Raw genomic sequence first — 20371 nt, 5'->3', positions numbered from 1 at the left:
GAGGCTCCAGCCAATTCCCCCCAACTGTTCCCCCAGAACTATACCATTTTGCACTGCTCAGAAGCCTGATCAACGTACGTTCATTAAGTTCACCCCCCCCCCCCCAATGTGGCAAGGACACACACTAGCCTTTGTAAACTGAGCTGAGATTTCCCAAGCACTTCAACCAAAATGCATTGTTTTAGGTAAAATATAAAACAATTATTAACTACAGAAAGATAGATTTTAAGTGATAATAAGTAGCAAGCAGAGAGATCAAAGTTGGTTACCTAAGAAATAAAATCACATCTCAGTCTAAGTTCTATAAACTAAACAGGATTTGAATCAAGCAGTGTATCACCCTGGCAGATGGTACAAGCAGGTTGCAGATCTTCCATACACTCGCTGGGACCACCCTTCCCAGCCTGGGACCACCCTGCTCCAGTTCAAAGTCTTTGTCCTCCAGACATGTTTCCAGGCGTTGAGTTGTGGGGGGAAGGGAGGCCAAGTCATGATGTCACTTCCCCTCTTTTATCATTTACGATTTATGCTATGACATGGTTTCATTATGCCACCCCCATTGGTCAAGCGTTCTCCGTTGTCTACATGCTCCGTTGTCTACATGAGAAGCTTCTGGGATGGCTGTTGCGAGAGTGGATTCCAATTACTGGGCCATCAGCAGATCTGGCTATTCCATTGTTGTACCTGAAAGACTGGTTGTGGGTGTTCCCAACCTCACAACATATTTCAGTAACACACACAGAGAAAAACTTCATAACTTCACATACCATGATAGCACATGCAATCCAACAGGATATTAATGTTCAACAGATCAAGACTTTTAAAATGATACCTCATAAGGCATACTTTGTACAAAATATAATTATATGACAGTGGTAAATATGGGGGGTTCAGGGTGCTATTCTGGAAGTACAGTGTCACACACACAAACCTAGAAAAATCTAGAGGAGACAACACATTTATAGCAAAACGTACTCTTTCTGCTACACTTATCTACTGGTATTTAGAGATAGAGAATGCATTGGTATCTGCAATTAAAATGTATACAATTTATTAATATTTGTCAAACTATAAGCACCAGCAATGCGAGTCACTACTACAGATCACACCATTTTCCCTGTATTACATCTATTCTTGGAGGCTGAAGTAACTTGAAAACATTTACTTCATGAAACACTGGATCTTGAAACTAAACAATGAAGTAGCCTGCCTAAGTTTAAAGGAAGCTGAAACTTTTCAACAGCATTTTAACCTTATCTGTATGTGGTAATGAAATACAAACATAGAGGAAACAATATTTTAGAACAGTATGAGCTAGCCATGTTTCTATACACCTTCTCACACACCCAGACTACAGAAACTAAGGAACAAGCCAGCCAAGTCCTGGCTATCATAAATGGGTCAATCTTCAGGAAATGCTTGTTCCGGGAAAGAAAAGACTAGCATAGTTCTCGAAACAATTGCCAAAAGTTGAAAACTATATTCAGCAACACACTGCTCTTAGTAGAATCCATGGATCTTCAAGTAAAGTTGATGAGATTATGGAAACTAAATATGGGTAACTGATTATAGGATAAAAGAGCCAAAAAGATAGTGAAGAAAGGAGGTGGCAGCTGCTAAAGCTAAAGCCATGGAAGGTTTATATGCCCATCTTGAAATGAAGGAGGATGAGAAAAATCTACAGACTGGCAGTGACTTGCAATAGGAGAATTAATGGTGTTACCAGATTTGCCCATTACTTTGGGGTATGCTCATTTATTCGGGTTACTTTTCTGGAGGAGGGGATTCTGTAATTCTATCAATGTACTGCTAGTGTCATTTGTGTTTTCATAGGGAGCTCTACTTCTCCCTTCTCTAAGTCCCCTCTCAATGGAGCTATCCTGCAGGACCTAGGTTCCCTAGGGCTGGCCTTCTCCAGCCCCAGAACCAGATGAACACACCCACACCCACACCCACATTAACAGAGCAAGTCTGAACGGACCGGGTCAATCAGCACTGTCAAGCTGACCCCTTATATGTCCCTGGACTCACTGGGCTGGATGAAGTAGCACTTTCAAGCTGCCTCTCCTTATATGCCCCTGGGCTCCATGGACTGGGTCAAGCAGCACTTTCAAGCTGTTACCCTTATGCGTCCCGGATTCAGCACATCCCTATCCCCACTCTCACATCAAAATTGTACTGGCAGTAACCTACTTGATGAGCAAACCCCACAGTATTTTGGGCGCTGCAGAGATCTTTAGCTTAGGTAAAAGAAGCATTGCTGTAGAGTGAAGCTAAAAACACAAAAGAGTAAAGTTCGGCAAGAGAGAGAGAAGCAACCAACTTAACCATAAAAGTTATTTATTGAATAATAGTGATAAGTACAGAAAGAGGGCTAAACCAACATAACATACATTATTAAAGGTTAATACCTAAGGCAGAAAGGACAACAGAGAGAGAGAAAGAGGAGGGATCTCACCCACTCCATGAGGCTTGAACTGGTCGGAGTTACCAGGTGATGGTGGTAGCTCAGGGTCCGGAGTGCTGGTGACAGCAGAGCCCCCAGCACGATCAGGCAGGAGAAGATGGAGTCCCAGTGGAACTGATGCATAGTTTGGATCTAAGCATCAGAACCCTGACTGGAGGGTGAGTAGGGAGTTTTGTAGAGGAAAATACAATGGTTAAAGGAGAACACTAGATTTGTTTATGGGTAAACTGATGACTTAAGGGTTTTCTTTAGGCTAGACAATAGGAGCTGATCACTCTTGGCTATGGGTGGTGTTTTCTTCCAGGGAGCTCACAATGCAACTAGGCTGCTTCAGTATTTTGGATATCAATCAAGGATTCATTACTAGAATTGGTCTGATAACTGCTGAGCTGGGTGTGTGCAGGCATAGGTTCATTAGCATCTGGAGCAGAGATTCCCATGATGCAGTGCTTCCCTGCTTTTTCTGGTCCCAGAGTTCAGTGCGGTTCTCTGTTCTCCATTCTGTATGCAAATTGAGATGTCTCCCTGTCCCATCTTTCATGCAGATGAGGCACGGGGAGTTGTCGCTGTTCTTCATTCTGTATGCTAATGGAGATGTCTTAATCTTGTCACCCTTGTCAGGAGGGGTCTAGGTGTGTCTCCCAACGCCCATCACTGCTCTTTGCAAGTTTTTTCCTCTGACGGGTTTTGGTTTAAGCAGAGGCTAGGGGGATGGGGGTGTCTTTCATGAGTCAGGTTGGATACTGCACCCTGGCTCCCCAAGAGCACAGAGCTGACTGGTATCACTGGTGAGAGCAAAGTCATTAAAGATGTCATTAAAGTGGAAATATGTTAACCAATTGGAACAAGATTAAGGAATGGTAGAGAAACTAATCTGAAAGGTTTATGAATGAAAAGAATCCAAGAGAACCATGCCGTAATATGAAACCAAACCAGGGTCTGGTGGTACCAGTCCTAGATGTAGTAGTTGCAGAAACATTAAGCAACATGAAAAATAAGAAACCTCTTAGCCCTGATGGCATACCAGCAGAAATATGGAAGTACCTGGAGCAAGTATCATAGAATATCAGGGCTGGAAGGGACCTCAGGAGGTAATCTAGTCCAACCCCCTGCTCAAAGCAGGACCAATCCCCAACTAAATCATCCCAGCCAAGGCTTTGTCAAGCCTGACCTTAAAAACCTCTAAGGAAGGAGATTCCACCACCTCCCTAGGTAACCCATTCCAGTGTCTCACCACTCTACTAGTGAAAAAGTTTTTCTTAATATCCAACCTAAACCTCCCCCACTGCAACTTGAGACCACTGCTCCTTGTTCTGTCATCTGCTACCACTGACAACAGTTTAGATCCATCCTCTTTGGAACCCCCTTTCAGGTAGTTGAAAGCAGCTATCAAATCCCCCCCTCATTCTTCTCTTCGGCAGACTAAACAATCCCAGGTCCCTCAGCCTCTCCTCAGAAGTCATGTGCTCCAGCCCCCCAATCATTTTTATTGCCCTCGGCTGAACTCTTTCCAATTTTTCCACATCTTTCTTGTAGTGTGGGGCCCAAAACTGGACACAGTACTCTAGATGAGGTCTCAGCAATGCCGAACAGAGGGGAATGATCACGTCCCTCAATCTGCAGGCAATTACAGCCCAAAATGCTGTTAGCCTTCTTGGCAACAAAGGCACACTGTTGACTCAGATCCAGCTTCTCGTTCACTGTAACCCCTAGATCCTTTTCTGCAGAACTGCTTCCTAGCCATTCGGTACCTAGTCTGTAACAGTGAATGGGATTCTTCCGTCCTAAGTGCAGGACTCTCCACTTGTCCTTGTTGAACCTCATCAGGTTTCTTTGGCCCAATCCTCTAATTTGTCTAGGTCCCTCTGTATCCTATCCCTACCCTCCAGTGTATCTACCACTCCTTCCAGTTTAGTGTCATCTGCAAACTTGCTGAGGGTGCAATCTACGCCATCCTCCAGATTATTAATAAAGATATTGAACAAAACCAGCCCCAGGACCGACTCTTGGGGCACTCCGCTTGAAACTGGCTGCCAACCAGACATGGAGCCATTGATCACTACCTGTTGAGCCCGACAATCTAGCCAGCTTTCTATCCACCTTATAGTCCATTCATCCAGACCATACTTCTTTAACTTGCTGGCAAGAATACTGTGGGAGACCATATCAAAAGCTTTGCTAAAGTCAAGGAATAACACGTCCACTGCTTTCCCCTCATGCGCAGAGCCAGTTATCTCATCATAGAAGGCAATTAGATTAGTCAGGCATGACTTGCCCTTGGTGAATCCATGCTGACTGTTCCTCATCACTTTCCTCTCCTCTAAGTGCTTCAGAATTGATTCCTTGAGGACCTGCTCCGTGATTTTTCAAGGGAGGTGAGGCTGACTAGCCTGTAGGTCCCCGGATCCTCCTCCTTCCCTTTTTTAAAGATGGGCACTACATTAGCCTTTTTCCAGTCATCCGGGACCTCCCCCAATCGCCATAAGTTTTCAAAGATAATGGCCAATGGCTCTGCAATCACATCTGCCAACTCATTTTGCACCCTTGGATGCAGCGCATCTGGCCCCATGGACTTGTGCTCGTCCAGCTTTTCTAAATAGTCCTGAACCACTTCTTTCTCCACAGAGGGCTGGTCACCTCCTCCCCATGCTGTGCTGCCCAGTGCTTCTAAGCCAATAGGGTTCTTGGTAGGGTCTAGTTACTCTTTCTAGCTCTGGAATTCTAGAGTGCACTCCGAGACTCAAGCCTCTTGTCCCAAGAAAGGGCTCCAACAAGGGACCTGGCAAGTCCAGCTGCCCGAGTCCCTGAAACTGGTGTCCCAAACCTCCCAGTTGCTTACACACAGTATGCATGAGTTCCACCTAGCTGTGGGAACTCTGACTTCTCGTTTAACATCTCTGGGGACAATAAAGCAAGGAACTCAGGCTTAGCAAAGGAATTGCATAACCACAATCACTTTAAAAAGCACTAGAGAATTACTGATCTTTGCAAAATATCAGAAGTCCCGAGACGCCGTCTACCCTTCCCAAATTTGAGAGTTCAAAGTTTTGTCAGTGTTTCACGCTAAGCAAAGCCCCTCCTGCCCCCTCCCTCTCTTCCCCCAGCCTGATCTTCTTGCATATGGTGATGAGTGGCCCCTTCTAAATAGTCTTGCTCACTTTGATCATGTGCCCAGACTGAGAAGCTGCAGCTCCAACAGCCATGCTGGTGCCCCTGTGTAGAAAATCTACTGTTACATGGGATTGGGCCAGCATTTGAGAAACAATCCAAACTGAAGATTCCAGATTGCTCTGTGATGGCTTCTCAGTCACAGTACTTCAACTTGGATGTCAAGCACCTTTCCTGGGCTGAGAAGCTGCCAAGTATACATCATAACTACCTTGGCCTTGGGCAAGGTGAGAAATGTGTTCAACACACAGCAGTAAGTGGAAGTTGCAATATACAATAGAGTACACAATTTGACGCAGACACAGCCCATTCGGTTATGAGATGTTGTGTGTGAAACAACTTAACTGTCACAACAAAGTTGTTTTGCCTAGATCTTTCCAGTTTAAAGTGTAAAAGCAATAATGTTACATTCACATGCAATTCACACAATCTTTGCTTCTCGTTTCTCCCAGCCTCAGAAGGGAAGCTAGTAGCAGTCTCAAGTAAATACAGTTCCTGCAGATTGCCATAGGGGAAGTCCTCCTGCAGAAAACTATGGGAAGCTTGTAAGACTTAGGACTGGCTAGTCAAGCCCTGAGCTCTACTTTTAGAGGAGTTTGCCTACCAGTCCCCCCAGCCCTTCATCTTTTATGGGATGGGACAAATCAGGAAGAGAAGAGAAGTGAGGATTGTAATGGAGGAGAATAAGGGTATGTCTACATACGAAATTAGGTCGATTTTATAGAAGTCAATTTTTAGAAATCGATTTTACACAGTCAATTGCATATGTCCACACTAAGTGCATTAAGTCGGCGGAGTGCGTCCTCACTACCATTCTGAGCATCAACTTACGGAGCAGTGCACTGTGGGTAGCTATCCCACAGTTCCCGCAGTCTCCGCTGCCCATTGGAATACTGGGTTAAGCTCCCAGTGCCTGATGGGGCAAAAACATTGTCGCGGGTGGTTTGGGGTACATTTTGTCAGTTGCCTCTCCCTCCGTGAAAGCAATGGCAGACAATCGTTTTGCGCCAGACACCAGGGCGATTAGAAGAGCACAGCAAGGCGCACTGTGCATCAGAGAGGCTTTGAAAACCAGTTTCATGACTGGCCAGGCTTTGGTGCGACAATTGTGTGCGTTTCTCCTTGATGAAAACACACCCTCTTTGATTTTAATTCCCTGTAAGCCAGCCACCCTCCCCCCTTCGAAATAAAGTAACTATTATTTTGAAACCATACATTCTTTCTTTATTAATTTAAAAAATGAGATAACGGACAAGGTAGCCGGGTGGGGTGGAGGAGGAGGGAAGGACAAGGCCACGTTGCTTATTGTAGCCACACTAAAAATCAAATTGTTTGAATGACAGCCTTCTGTTGCTTTGGCCATCCACTGCAGTGGAGTGGCTGAGTGCCCAGAGCCTCCCCCCACGTTCTTGGGTGTTTGGGTGAGGAGGCTATGGAACACGGGGATGAGGGTAGGCGGTTATACAGTGGATGCAGCAGGGGTCTGTGCTCTTGTTGGCTTTCCTGCAGCTCCAACAGATGCTTCATCATGTTCTTTCCTGGCCTCTGCCACTGAATGCCTCCATGCATTAAGCTGTGCCCTATCAATGAGGGAGGACTGCATGAGCTCAGAAAACATGTCATCATGAGTCCATTTTTTTTTGCCTTCTAATCTGCGATAACCTCAGGGACAGAGATGATAGGGGGAGCGTAGAAACATTCTATGCTCTACGATTCTGGGGGGACTGCATGGTCACCTGTGCTGCTGAGTTTGCCACGCTGACCAAACAGGAAATGAAATTCAAAAGTTCCTGGAGCTTCTACTGTCTACCTGACCAGTGCATCAGAATTCAAAGTGCTGTCCAGAACAGTCACAATGGAGCACTCTGGGATAGCTCCTGGAGGCCGATACCGTCAATTTGCGTCCTCGCTACCCCAAATTCGACCCAGCAAAGTCGATTTTAGTGCTACTCCTCTAGCCAGGGAGGAGTTCAGAAGTCGATTTTAAGAGCCCTTTAGGTTGACGGAACGGGGTTGGTTGTGTGGACGCAACCTAACGTGACTAAATTTGACCCAACCCCATAGTGTAGACCAGGCCTAAGGGAGGGTGAAAGTAGTACTGTCAAATGCAAGTTTTCAAAAATCGTGAGATTTGAAATGTCACTTACTTCCAGTTATTCTGGTTTGAGTATTTAGGGCAAAACTGCCAACTCCAAATTTCAGGCTCAAAATTCAACCTTATGTGAACATAAAAAAATATAAGTCTCTGTTCACTGCTTGGAGGAAGTTGCCTAACTGCTATTCTAGCATTCTTTCTCTCAATCCTTTCCTTATCACTAACCTGCCTCCTTGACCCACCTAGTGTTTTATCTCATTCATTTTCTTCATTCACGCCTCTCCCCAGTCTCTTGTTTTAATACTTCCCTCAGTCTCATTCCCCTCACATTCTCCCTCTTATTTCCCTCTGTGACACAGGCCCACTGGTCCCTAGCCTCCATCTGTCAGAAGTTGGGAATGAGTGACAGGGGATGGATCACTTGATGATTACCTGTTCTGTTCATTCCCTCTGGGGCACCTGGCACTGGCCACTGTCGGAAGACAGGATACTGGGCTAGATGGACCTTTGGTCTGACCCAGTAGGGCCATTCTTATGTTGGTTTACTACTCTGTCTCAGCAACATAGCCTGAAATACTCACTACACCTAACCACTATTGACATAATATATACACAAAAGGTGGCATGCAATACATCATTGGAAAACAAATAAATCACTGATCATTAATATTCTTCTGTGATGTGTGTACAGGACATGTACAAAGTGCTGCGGACAAGAGCTAGAATTATGTTATTAAAATGCGTTTGGGAAGCAACGCATAAATACAGTTCATCCTAGACAAAAGGATGTGTATTTATTTGTCTGACCAGACTGGTCATCTGGCAGAGACAAAGAAGGCAACATCATTTACATAACAGGTAAACTAAACCATCTATAGAGCAGGAAAAAGTCTCTTGCAGAGGTCTGAATTACAAATGATAAATAATCAACTGATTGTATACAATATTACTGTATTATACAAGTATCAAAGTAAGATATTTTCTGAAAGCTAAGACACTCGTGATTAATATTATTGTGAAATGTAAATATTAGCACTATATGAGGAAATATGGGTACTTAATGATAGTATGCTTTAAAATCTGTTGCCAAATACAGGGAGAAACAGGTTTTCTCCCAGATAGGAGGGAAGGTAGCTATCTGTCTCCAATGAAGTTAAGCAAGATGTGACCAAGAAAAATGGCAGTCCTATTTACATATGAATGAGCAAGGGATGGGAAATCCACAGGTGGGAAAGAACAGCATGAGGTCATACCGAGTCTGGGGACAAAACAGTGAGTTTGGAAAGATATACACAGAGAGACACCATCTTGGCATTCATCACAAGGGGTCAGAGCACTCACAAGCTGAGAGGGATGGGTCCTTCAACAAGGGAGGTGAAGTCTTTGGGAACTGAACATAAGTGAAAAACTTGCTTAGGTAAAGATCTTTCACCTAGGAAGACAAGGGAAACCAGTACCTTGTGTATTTCTGTGCAAGCTCCTGAGAGAAAATCAGCCAAGGCTGGAAAGAAAAAGATTGGTAAGACATCTACCCTGAACCAAGGCTGTAAATTGCTACATTATGTCTTAGCCACTAAACGTATTTTTTACTTTTATGTTTGTAACCCTTTTAACTTTATTCCTGCTACTTGGTATCACTTAATCTATGTCCTTTTGTAAATAAACTTTTTATTTTTAAATAAACCAACTCAGTGCTGTGGCTGAAGGGAAGGGTTTATTTAGCCAGTTAAATTAATAAACTGTGTGCTTTTCTCTCTTTAAAGGAGCAATGGACCTTATTACTCCTCTGAACATTCCAGGAGAGGGCTGGATATTTCAGGGCAGACAATTTTGGGGAAATTTGGGACTGGAGGTGTGTCAGGGCCACCTGGCTAGTAGTAACTAAGGCTAGTGAAGACCAGCATGTGGCTGAGGTGTTGTAAGCAGGCTGCTGGAGTCGGAGTTTCTGAACTTAGGCTGCTTAATACACAGACATTCAGTGCATGCTTGTAGGCTGGTTGGGATCACCCAGACAGAGAGCTAATGCAGAACAGCATTTTAAGGCACTCAAGGTTACAAGACAAGTGGCGACCAACTCTCACTGGTCTGGGTTGCACTCCAGAACATGACACCTTCCTCCATCCCTTACATTTCTGAGCAAATGCACAAACTAGAACAGTTTCCTATCCTGCTCTACACATTACTTTGTACATGGCACTTCTCCCCCCATTTCCATCTCCTGCCCTTTCTATCTCCCACATGTTCATCTGTTTCTTCCAGTATCTCCTCTGAATCCAAACAGAATAAGGAGTCACCATCTTCCATGAAAGAAGATACCTTCCCAATGGGAGTGAAGTCAATTAGCCGTACTTGCTTAGCGCAGTCTAAATTTCCTTCAGCACAATCTGTAGGGAAAAGGTGAACAACTTAGCTGAGTGCAGCCTGAGCTCTCAGCCCCACTGATAATAATGGGAGATGACTGCCATTTTGAAAGAGGGAAATTCCTGGCAAATTTCTCTGGAGATTTTATGTGCCAGTCTCTGCTCCAGGATAAACTTTCAGTTATGGAAAATAACAGCAAAAAATGTACATTTAATCCTGAAAATGTTTTGTCAAAAACTACCCATTTACCAGATCTACTTAAGATTTACCAATTCACTTTTTGAGTTGATACATAATGTATTTTTTTTTTTAGAAGTGCAGAAAAATGTTCTTATTGCATAACCCTCAAAAAAGTAGCTGACAATGCACAAATGTTTTTGGAGAACTCTAAAGTAAGGTGAAGTCAACAAGATGATGTTGCTGTAGTAGACAAAATATTTTTTTTTTTTGCGTACAGACCCCCCTACCCATGCAATTAACAGATCTCAAGCACAGGGACAAAAAGAAAGACGAGCAAAAGTTTAAAGATTTTAGCAAATTAACAATTACTCCCTAGCCAGCTCCACATGAATCGGAATATAGAAACGACTGAACACAAAAATACCATCATCATTTAAATAGCTAAATATTAAGGGGACAACATACTCTTAAAAATGCAGTACTCCACAAAGTAACATTTTTGTTATGTAGAGCATTGCTTCTTTACAGACCCACATTCTCTCCTATTCTTCTGAGGAGACATTAACACACTCACCTGTAGAGGATGGTAGAAGTTCAAAACAAGACTCAGATATAAATACAAAATGGAAAATTGTGGCTATTTCATCCAAAAATGGGAGTGTTTCAGAGGAAGTTTTTTATTTCTTTTATTACACACACCAAGCACTAAGTAGAAAACTCAGATTTCAGGGGTAAAGTCTAATAGATGCTTTGCACTAATTTTGTCAGTAAGGTGAAAAATTGAAGATACACTTCTGATACTTAGTAATCCCAATTTATCAAGTCTTCATTCTCTTTTTGTGACCTGGTCACGTACAGCCAATATACACTCACTGTTCTGGGTAATACAATCTAGACATCAGTTGATACCTGAATTATTTACTGGCCACTGCACTGGCATCATTTCACACAGACCTGCAGAACTTGCCCTGCCAATGGCATCATGGGAGCTAGAATCTGTGCCAATATCAAATGAAAATGCTGAAGTGTCAGGAAACTCACACACAAACACAATTGCATAAGGGCATGAACTCAATCCAACTCTGGTGTCAACTGCAAATTGGTTTTGCTAAAATGCCAGACTGGTTTTTATTTTATATTAGAGTGGATAGACCACTTTTCTAGAACAGAGGGGAACAAGTCATTTGATATGGTTTAGAGAACATGCTACAAGCGTCTCCATGGATATAAATATAACATCAACAAAACGGAGTTTGTCATTTGTTTGTCGCTACTTAACAGGTTTAAGCAATCAAAAAAATTTCTCAGGTCAAGCAGACTAATGAAATAAAATTAGCATTAGCATGGTTTAAGCAGTTCTGCATTCGTTATAAATTTTACAGCAAGAGAACAGATAATTAATTCGATAACTATAAACTAACTTGGCAGCAAAATAATTTTTGAAGTATGTACTACACCACCCCTTAGTAACTGTTACTTCAGTGGAACACTCCAAGGGACTATTTTTCCCAGACTCTTTGACATCTGTTAGCTGGTGTTTATTCATCTGTATCTTAAAATATAGAAGTGTTACAATTTTTTTCTGCAGTTAAGTATTGTTCAATTGTCTAACATCAACATCCTTCCATAGCACTTTGGCCCACAGCTGTCTAAAAAGATTGGTATGAAACTACTAAGTAAAGAATAGGGGTCCAAGCTCAATGATAACGTAAACAGTGGTGTAAGTTACATATTAGGAGTAATACAGTCACAATTGGTGTAAATGGTAAGGTAAGGTAAAAACCAGACTGAGCATACAAAAGTAGTACAGCTTAACACTGGCTGAAGTGGAGGATAGAAGGTAGAAAGAATTAGTCATGGATATCAATAGATGTTTTCTAACAATGGCCTCTATTAGGGCTTGTCACCACAGACAAGTTCATCACCATAATTATACTGCTATAACTCCTCATGTGGACACAATTATTCTGGAATAAGAGTGTCCACACAGGGAGTTATACCAGTATAACCACAGCAATATAATTATACCAGTAAATTTTACCAAGTAGACAAGCTCTTAGACTGAGGAATAGTGCCCCAACAAAAGTTGCTGAAACCTCATCACTTGGAATAATTTAAAACTAAACTTAACAAGAGACCATTAAATGTACAATATAGAATGGGTTAGTAAGGAGAGAAGTAAAGGATAATCAAAGAGGTTTTTCCCTACCCATTTCTAACATCTATGATTCTATTAACAAAAGGGTTAGATCTTTGCCCCTGCTCCACTCTCTATACACTGCTCCAGCAAAGTGAAGGAGGTGACAATTGATTGCATCTCTGCAGCTGGGAATTCCCCCAGCATGAAGGAGACCCCATTGAGCACAAAACTAACATAGCTAGATCCTAAATTATTCCCCTGCAGTACCTAGTGTAGGGGCAGGTAAAGGGTATGGATGGAGCATGCTGCACTCCAGCTACCCCCAGCTGGAAAAGGCCTGGGTGAAAGCAATTATCTGCCACAATGTAGAGCAGGACTGCTCTAATCTCCACCAGGGCTGACATTTCCAAAAAAGTTATTGAGGAGAAGCGGGAGGGGTCCCAAAATCCTTGTATGGCCAATAAATTGCTTTATCTAATGCAGCATTTCTCAGCCAGTGGGTTGCAACCCAAAACTGGATCACCAGAATGTGTCAAAGGACTAGCTGGGCTTGGCTCCCCGCTCCTGGAGTTAAAAGCTGGTTCATGGGGTCACAGTGTCACTGAAGTTTGGCCCAACCACCCCTCCATCATAATAACGGGCAGTTGAGTGGCATTGAGCCTCCATGTGGTAGGTCACAATGCCACTCACACTAATTTGGCATGGCCAGTCCCCCTTCAAGAGAGCCATGGGAAACCTGAACAGTGCTGCTAACCAGGAGATCACGACACCCAGAGCAAGGAGCCAAGTCCAATCAGCCTTGTGGGACAGGAACCAGGAGGGAGCATTTGGTGTCTGTTTGCATTAGATTCAGCTCACTCTGGGACATTGTGGGGGGGGGGGGAGAAGTGAGCGGGAGCCAGGGATTTTGAGTGGGGGGATGGAGCTGCTCCCATACCCTGCCCCTTCTTTCTGCAAGGGTGGGAAAGAGCAGATTTCTGCTTCAGTTCAGATAACATGTTCTCCAACCAGATCTCTGATGTACCACTTGCCCTACAGCCAAGCAATGCCCCTTCTCCCATTCCCATCCTGCCCCCTAAGTCCCTCTAAAACAGGCCCCCTAGTATACTCCCTTCCCCCACAGCCGGGCAACTCTCCCTCTGTCATACTACCCATCCTGGCACCCATATCTTCCCCGATTGCACACCCAGACCCTTCTGCTCCAAATCCCCTCCACTTTACTCCAAGGAACCAATTCCCACCCTCCCCCTTTTTACTCTCTGCCTCTCCTGGGCCATGGGTGGGGGTGGGCTGTCTCGACTCACTGCCCCTTCCCCTTGTGGGTAGTGGGGGCTGTTCACATCTGGCCAAAGCATCTGGAATCTTAGTACTGAAGCACCCCCCAATAGACCCCAGAAGGAATGGGGGAGCATAGGGTTAGGAGGTGTCTCTGGGTTACAACAGGACATCAGGGTTTACAAATAGGTGCTGAGCCCAAGAAGGTTGAGAACCACTGAGCTAATATGTGAAAATAAAGCTAGACATTAGACAGAGAGGGGAGTGGGATGACGAACGGAAAGGGATTGACTAAGTATGAAAACATGGGTTAGAAATACATTTAAAAATACAGTAATGACATTATGATCAATGATCCAACTGAAGCACTGGTTGTAGTACGGATTGCTCTTACTAGTAGAGCTCTACAAGTATTTGAGCCCATTAGTCATAAAAAAAATCCATTGGCAAGTGTAATCAATGCCACTTAATGCTTGATTATCTATAACTTGTCCAAATCCTCAATATTTCATATATAAGTAGATTAAAAAAAGTCAAATGTGTCCAATTTGCTCTGATAAAAAACGATCGTGACATTCACCTGAAAATTGCTACCTACATTGAAAATATATGGAGAGATTTTAAAAGTATGTAGCTTTAGAACCACTTGTACGTAAGGGTTGTAAATGCATGCAACAGTACATGCATTCTTTCAATTAAACTATGGAATACAATTTAAGATGTCAAAATACGACATTTACTTTTCAAACAACATTTAAAAGAAAAAAATGATAAGGTCAATACTGAAAACTTTATTCCTATTTCAATTTTAGTACCAATTAGTTTATGTATTTAGAAAGTGGAATCAATTTAAATTCCATACCTTATCTTGTAACACCATTTCAAAAGCCATCCTCAGTTGTTAGTTCAGTTCGTAAGTTTATTCCATAAAACTTGCATGATTTCTTAAGTACTCAAATACAAGTACTTAAATGTTAAAAATATTTAATCTATTAATAACCACCAACCATCAGGTAGAGCAAACGTACAATGCTCTTTAAAAACAATATTTTTTGCTGTTTTCAAACAAGTCAATCAATGGAAGTGCAGTTCTAAATAGGCTCACCATGTTTTGACTGTCAAATTCACAATTGTAATAGCTATTGTTTTATTAATACTGTGTTGTTCTTACCCAGAGTTGCATACTCCCTCATTTGCATTAAATACAAGTTAGGTGTTTTTTCTGTTTCACAGAAGCTCTTATACTGCACTCATTGCCATAGTATCAATGTGCCTTCCATTACTGCATTAAGTAACGTGACTAAAGTGTCATGTGTGGTTTGTTCACTGCCCTCCTCCCTCACCCCCAAAGAGGGAGGAGGACCTGTGCATGCAGTGTCATGTTATGTTTTGGTAGGGATGTGGGAGTTGTTTTTTTAAATGTACATGCTGCTAAATGTCTCTTAGATAAAAAAAAAAGCATGCTCTGCACTTGGAGTAGAAGGTGATGAGATTTGTTATGTTCCTTCATTCCTGTGGGATTTCATCACATAGTCTTGGACATGTCTCTGGGAAAGCTGTCTGCTGGACAGATAAGCTTTAACTATGTTGTAAAGCTCCATTGTACGGGAGGAAGATAGTTGTCTACCATAATCTTCATCTCAGAGTTTTACAAATATTTTAGATATGGTGGGCCCTGGCCATCAAACTCCTTGAAAATAAGGGCCAAAACTTTGAACCTGATTCAATAAATATTCTGTGGGAAGCCAGTGTAGAGAGTAGAGGACAGACCTGATGTGCTCACAGTAGCTTACACTGCTAAGGAGATGCACTACCAGATTTTTTAGTGATTAGAGTTTCCTGAGAGCTCATGACTTCACTCCCAAGTATACAGCATTGCTGTAGTCCAGAAGGTACAGTACACTGCTCTCCAGAATATATACCTCCAAAATTACCTGATTTTGAAATTATCTTTAACAGAGACACTTTCTGAAGAAACAAGCTTTTTTCACCCCTCTTTTAATTTAAATACTGGGTCCTTTGGAAAAAAAATTCAACCAAACAAGTAATTCTGCAGTAATGAAATATTTCTCCAGTTTATCGCTAATAAAAGAACTCAGACTTTTGGGAAACACAGAAAAATGAAATGAAGCCTGGTGAAAAGTAGAAGAACTGGTGCGGCTTGACTGAAAAATGTTTAGATAAAACTAAGCTATTTCTCTATTGCTTTATTAACTATGGGCTAGATTGTGCTGTTTAGGGGAAGTGTGGAGCCATAGTATCCACACAGAAACTTTGGAAGGCATTCAGCATCAGAGACAAAATGTTTTCCACAGCTCATCCTTTGTGGAATGCACCTCACTATTCCTCTGTGCTGCTGGCAAAAGCTCTACCAATCAGGATGCAGTAGACATTGCTATGGCCTTTTCCTCTTCCTTGCCCCTTTCGGGACATTGTGCTGCCCAGGGAAGCAGAGATAGTCCCTCAATTTTCCCTTGAGTGCAGAGATCGTACTCATCAATTTCAGAGTCAACTATAATATGGCTCTATACCTATTTTCCCCAATGCAGATACAGAAGAAGGTCTTGTGCTATTTTCAGCCTGCATTTGAAGATGAACCTTTATTTCATTTCTACCCTGCATACTCTAATTCCATTTGTAATCATGTACTTCGTTTGTAAACATGCTATACTAATCTGATAATCTACAAACACAATTCGCATAGTTAATAATCATAATGGGGGGGAAAGAAAAAGTTAACTTATCTGAAATCAATTTTAACTATAAAAATGTCTCTCACTTCATTTGTCAGAAGGTACTTAAGAACAAACACTTTAAAATTGAAATATGTTAGTGTGGTGAAGTCAAGGAACCATTATGATAGTAGAAGTGTGAATATTTAGGACAATTTATTTTCATATAAAATTCTAAAACTGTATAATTACTTACCGGTTTACTTTTATGCCAGGCAGAATCACCACCACTTTTGACAGTTTTGTGTGTTTTAATTCTAATAAAGAATATATATATTATGAAGTTTTCACATCTTTAACACATTTTAATTCATATTTTAGGTTATTGGTTTAGACCAATAAAAGTAAGCGTTAAACCAGGCTAAGTGTGTATACATTAGAGGTTTATCGGTTCATCAGATTTTGGATCTATTTAAATTGATGCACTTTTCTAGCATAGATAAGGCTATGAGACAGAAGTACAGAGGTAGATTTCCAAAAGAGCTCAGCATTAGAAGCTGCTGGACCCTGTGCACTTTTGAAAATCTGACCCTTAGTATTTACTATTTTAAATTTTTCTAAAATGAATTATAAAACAAGATATCATGACATAGTAACAGAACATTTAAATTGGTATATAGCTCAAATTACATTCCATTTAAACTGTTCTTATTCTCTTGTTTTTCTGAACTATACCCAAAAGCTACTTCCCATCACTTTTCCTGTGACCAGATGAGTAGATAAATCATGGTCAGCCTAGCAACAATGTATATGCAGAACAAAGAACTACAAAGTCAAAGGAAATGCATTCCACTACACATTTAAACTGTATCACTCTAAACACCAAGAAAATCCTCCCATGAATTCTGATTCACAAATCTAATCCCAATAACACTGGTAATTCAGAATCTATGGTGACATGCACTGAAACCCCCAGCAGGTGGGCAGTAGCAGCCATGAAGGAAACAGCACAAGTTAATGCTCTTTGAAGTATCTAAATTCCATTTGGAAATACACTGGATCAGAAAGAGACAATGCCACAGAACGAGAGCTTGGGCCCTGCTTCATCCACCCATCCCTGATGGGGAAGATTAATGTGCCATCTCAGACGGGAAGAGACACTGCAGACTTGTAACTTCCTCCCCCTTCCACATCACACAGAAAGATCAATTGCATTTATTCCTCTATACATACAGAGAGGATGGAGCCCATTCTTAGATTTGGCAGAGACTGTATGACATTGGGATGAAAACTGACAAATTAACTGAACTGCTTTAGCTGTGATGAATTAAGATTCCTAGTGCTAGGAGACAGCTAAAGACTTTGCTTATGACCTGCCAACTGTGAAATAAAAATTTAAATTATAGAGCCAGTTAAAACAGATTGATGAACAAAGCACAAGGAGCAAAGTAAGAAGACTGCCAGGCAATTACAGAAATTTGTTCAGCAGTTAAAGGTTACAGCAGTTTCTTATGATAAAGCAATTTGTATATATCTATACTTCGAGCCCCAACATTTGCAACTTTAGAGAAAATTCTTAGAACTGTGAACCTCTCTCTTCAAACTCATGTTACCAGTACCCTTTATTCATACAGAGGCCCTATATATTCCTGACAGTAACCATGCTCACAAGTACAACAGCTGACTTTGAGCATGCTGACCTTGAGCAAATGAACGCCCTTAGCAGTATGTACTTCTGGCTTATTTCACTGCAACAGCGAAACAGCCTCACCATCTATAGTAGTCAACAGTCTCTGGCCACCACTCCTGACTATTTTAAGATATCCCCACTACATTTCAGTGATGCACAGTTCAAAGTGATAGAATAACATCTGCTACCATGTTCAAATGCAAGTTGTTTACAGTGGAATTTTGGGTTTGTTCTCATACTGTGCTTCCCTTACTTATAAAAAGCAAAACCTGATTTATGAACAGAGCTTCACTTCCTGTTTACATTGTAAAATCCAAAAATTACTTTTTGTTCACAGAATACAGGAGACCATGAAATGTGAACAAATAATCAAGCATAGAATGTTTTCATATAAGGCATATTTGGAACAAAACAATGTATGACACAATGTCTGGATTTTAAAAGGTAGTAACTTCCCAATGGTCACATTGAAAGCTTATGGTCATCATGTACAAGATTGGAAGTATATTACTGCCAAGCAGTGGCAGATTAGCCACTGGGCCAACAGGCCTGTGCTCAGGGTCCCCAGTCAATTAGGGGACCCTGGAAATATGGGAGCCCCCGTGTCCCACCCGCAGTCCCTAGCAGGAGCACCAGGCGAGCGGAGAGGGGCAAGGCCCCATGACCCAACCCCGCTCCCCGGAAGGTAAATTGGTATATAGCTCAAATTAAAATACAGGACCGCAAAGTAGGGGGGCAGGGCAAGCCTCCACGCCCGACCCCATTTCCCCAGCAGGAGCGCCAGGGGAGGGCGGGGGAGACTGCAGGTGGAAGGGGTGGGGAAGGGCCCCCACTTCCTCTGGCCCAGGGCCCCACAAAACCATAATCTGCCTCTGCTGCAAAGATCTCATTTTTTCATTATTCATTTTTCTTTTCAGTTAACATCTATTGTATTCACTTGTCAAGAGTATTTTATTATGTATGTCAATGGAAGAAACATTTTTATATCTTTATATATTACATTCTTAAACTGTAGTAGAAAACAGTCTAGCTGAAAAAATTTTGTCTACTGTATTGTTACAGTAATATTTTCAAACATCTCAGTACAATTATTAAAGAGCATTTTCCCCCATTAACACATTATGGAGCATGCTGATTCTCAAGAAAGGTGGGAAAGGAAGTCCTCTTTACCTACAACAGGTATAGTATTGGCAGTGGCAGAGCAAATTTCCACATACTATTCTGCCAGCCCTAACCAGGAAGAGAGACAAGTGAGAAAGTAGCTCCATCACCCTGCCCATTCAATCTTTGGCCTCTCTACTGAGAACGCCAACAATGTTGATTTATTTTGAGATTTGTAAGTGCTGTCCAACAGACAACCTTTAGGCATATTTAAACTATACATTAACAAAAAAGGCAGACTCCACCTTCAGAAAAGGTGACGTTTACTTTATCATAATTTCTAAAGTGGGCACCTGTTGCCCCATGATTCAATACAACTGATTCTCCCCAATCTTCCAAGCACTGAGGTGCCTCCCTATTTTCTTTCCTCCCACTTCCTTAATATTGTTCTAGCAGGGGGAGCTGCTCACAATACTGCGTGCATCACCAACTGCCCCAACCAACTGCCATAGCTGAAAAGACACACTGTAAATTCTGATTAACTGACTTGTGAAAGATTATTCATTTCTAGGCAGAATCCCTTGTTCTTTTCTATTTTCTTTTCAATAAGAGGAAATCTTCCTCTCTACAATAAATGTTCCTTAAGGGGTGGGAGGAAGAGAAAGAAAATGATTAAGATATCTCACCCCTCTCTGTAATTCTGAACCCTTGACCTGAAATAAAAACAAATTTAGGCAAAGCTGAATAGAATCCATTTGAAAAAGGATAAAACCATAGTTTAAAAAAAAAAAACACTATCTTTCTTCCTCCTAGGCAAGGAAACAAACTTTAAAGAAACAGAGCTGAGAGAAACAGTGAAAGAGAGAGCGAGAGAGACAGACAGACATCTTTGAAGGTTTTTATGCAGGAAAAACGTATTAAAGACAGACAGACCTTTCATCTGATGAGACAGCGAACTATTTTATAGTGCTCGGTGAAAGAGTGCACTGAAAACCAGTTTATGTTGTAAACTTCCTTAAATTAAGCCCTGTGCAATATTGCTCAAAGAATGGTCATGTGCCTTGCTGAATCAGTCCTCAGTGAATAAGGGAGACTTATTTGAACTTCTCACCAATTATTTATCCCTACTTTTTCTGTGAGGAAATAGCAGATGTGGAACCTTTGAACCCTTCTTAGGTCTTCTTTCTAGTCCTAAAATGTCAGATTTTCTACAAGGTTGCTT

At 41.8% G+C, this 20371-nt stretch overlaps 1 protein-coding gene across 9 annotated transcripts in view; it reads right to left on the bottom strand.

The window, feature by feature from the left end:
- Positions 1-20371, bottom strand: part of HIPK3 (homeodomain interacting protein kinase 3) — a 139716-nt gene that overhangs the window by 66071 nt on the left and 53274 nt on the right. The gene's annotated exons all lie outside the window — the stretch shown is intronic.

The sequence above is a fragment of the Mauremys reevesii genome, linkage group 4, assembly GCF_016161935.1.
Source record: "Mauremys reevesii isolate NIE-2019 linkage group 4, ASM1616193v1, whole genome shotgun sequence".
Classification (NCBI taxonomy): Eukaryota; Metazoa; Chordata; order Testudines; family Geoemydidae; genus Mauremys; species Mauremys reevesii.
The sequence above is the reverse complement of the archived record's forward strand: the minus strand, read 5'-3'. Positions and strand labels throughout refer to the sequence as shown.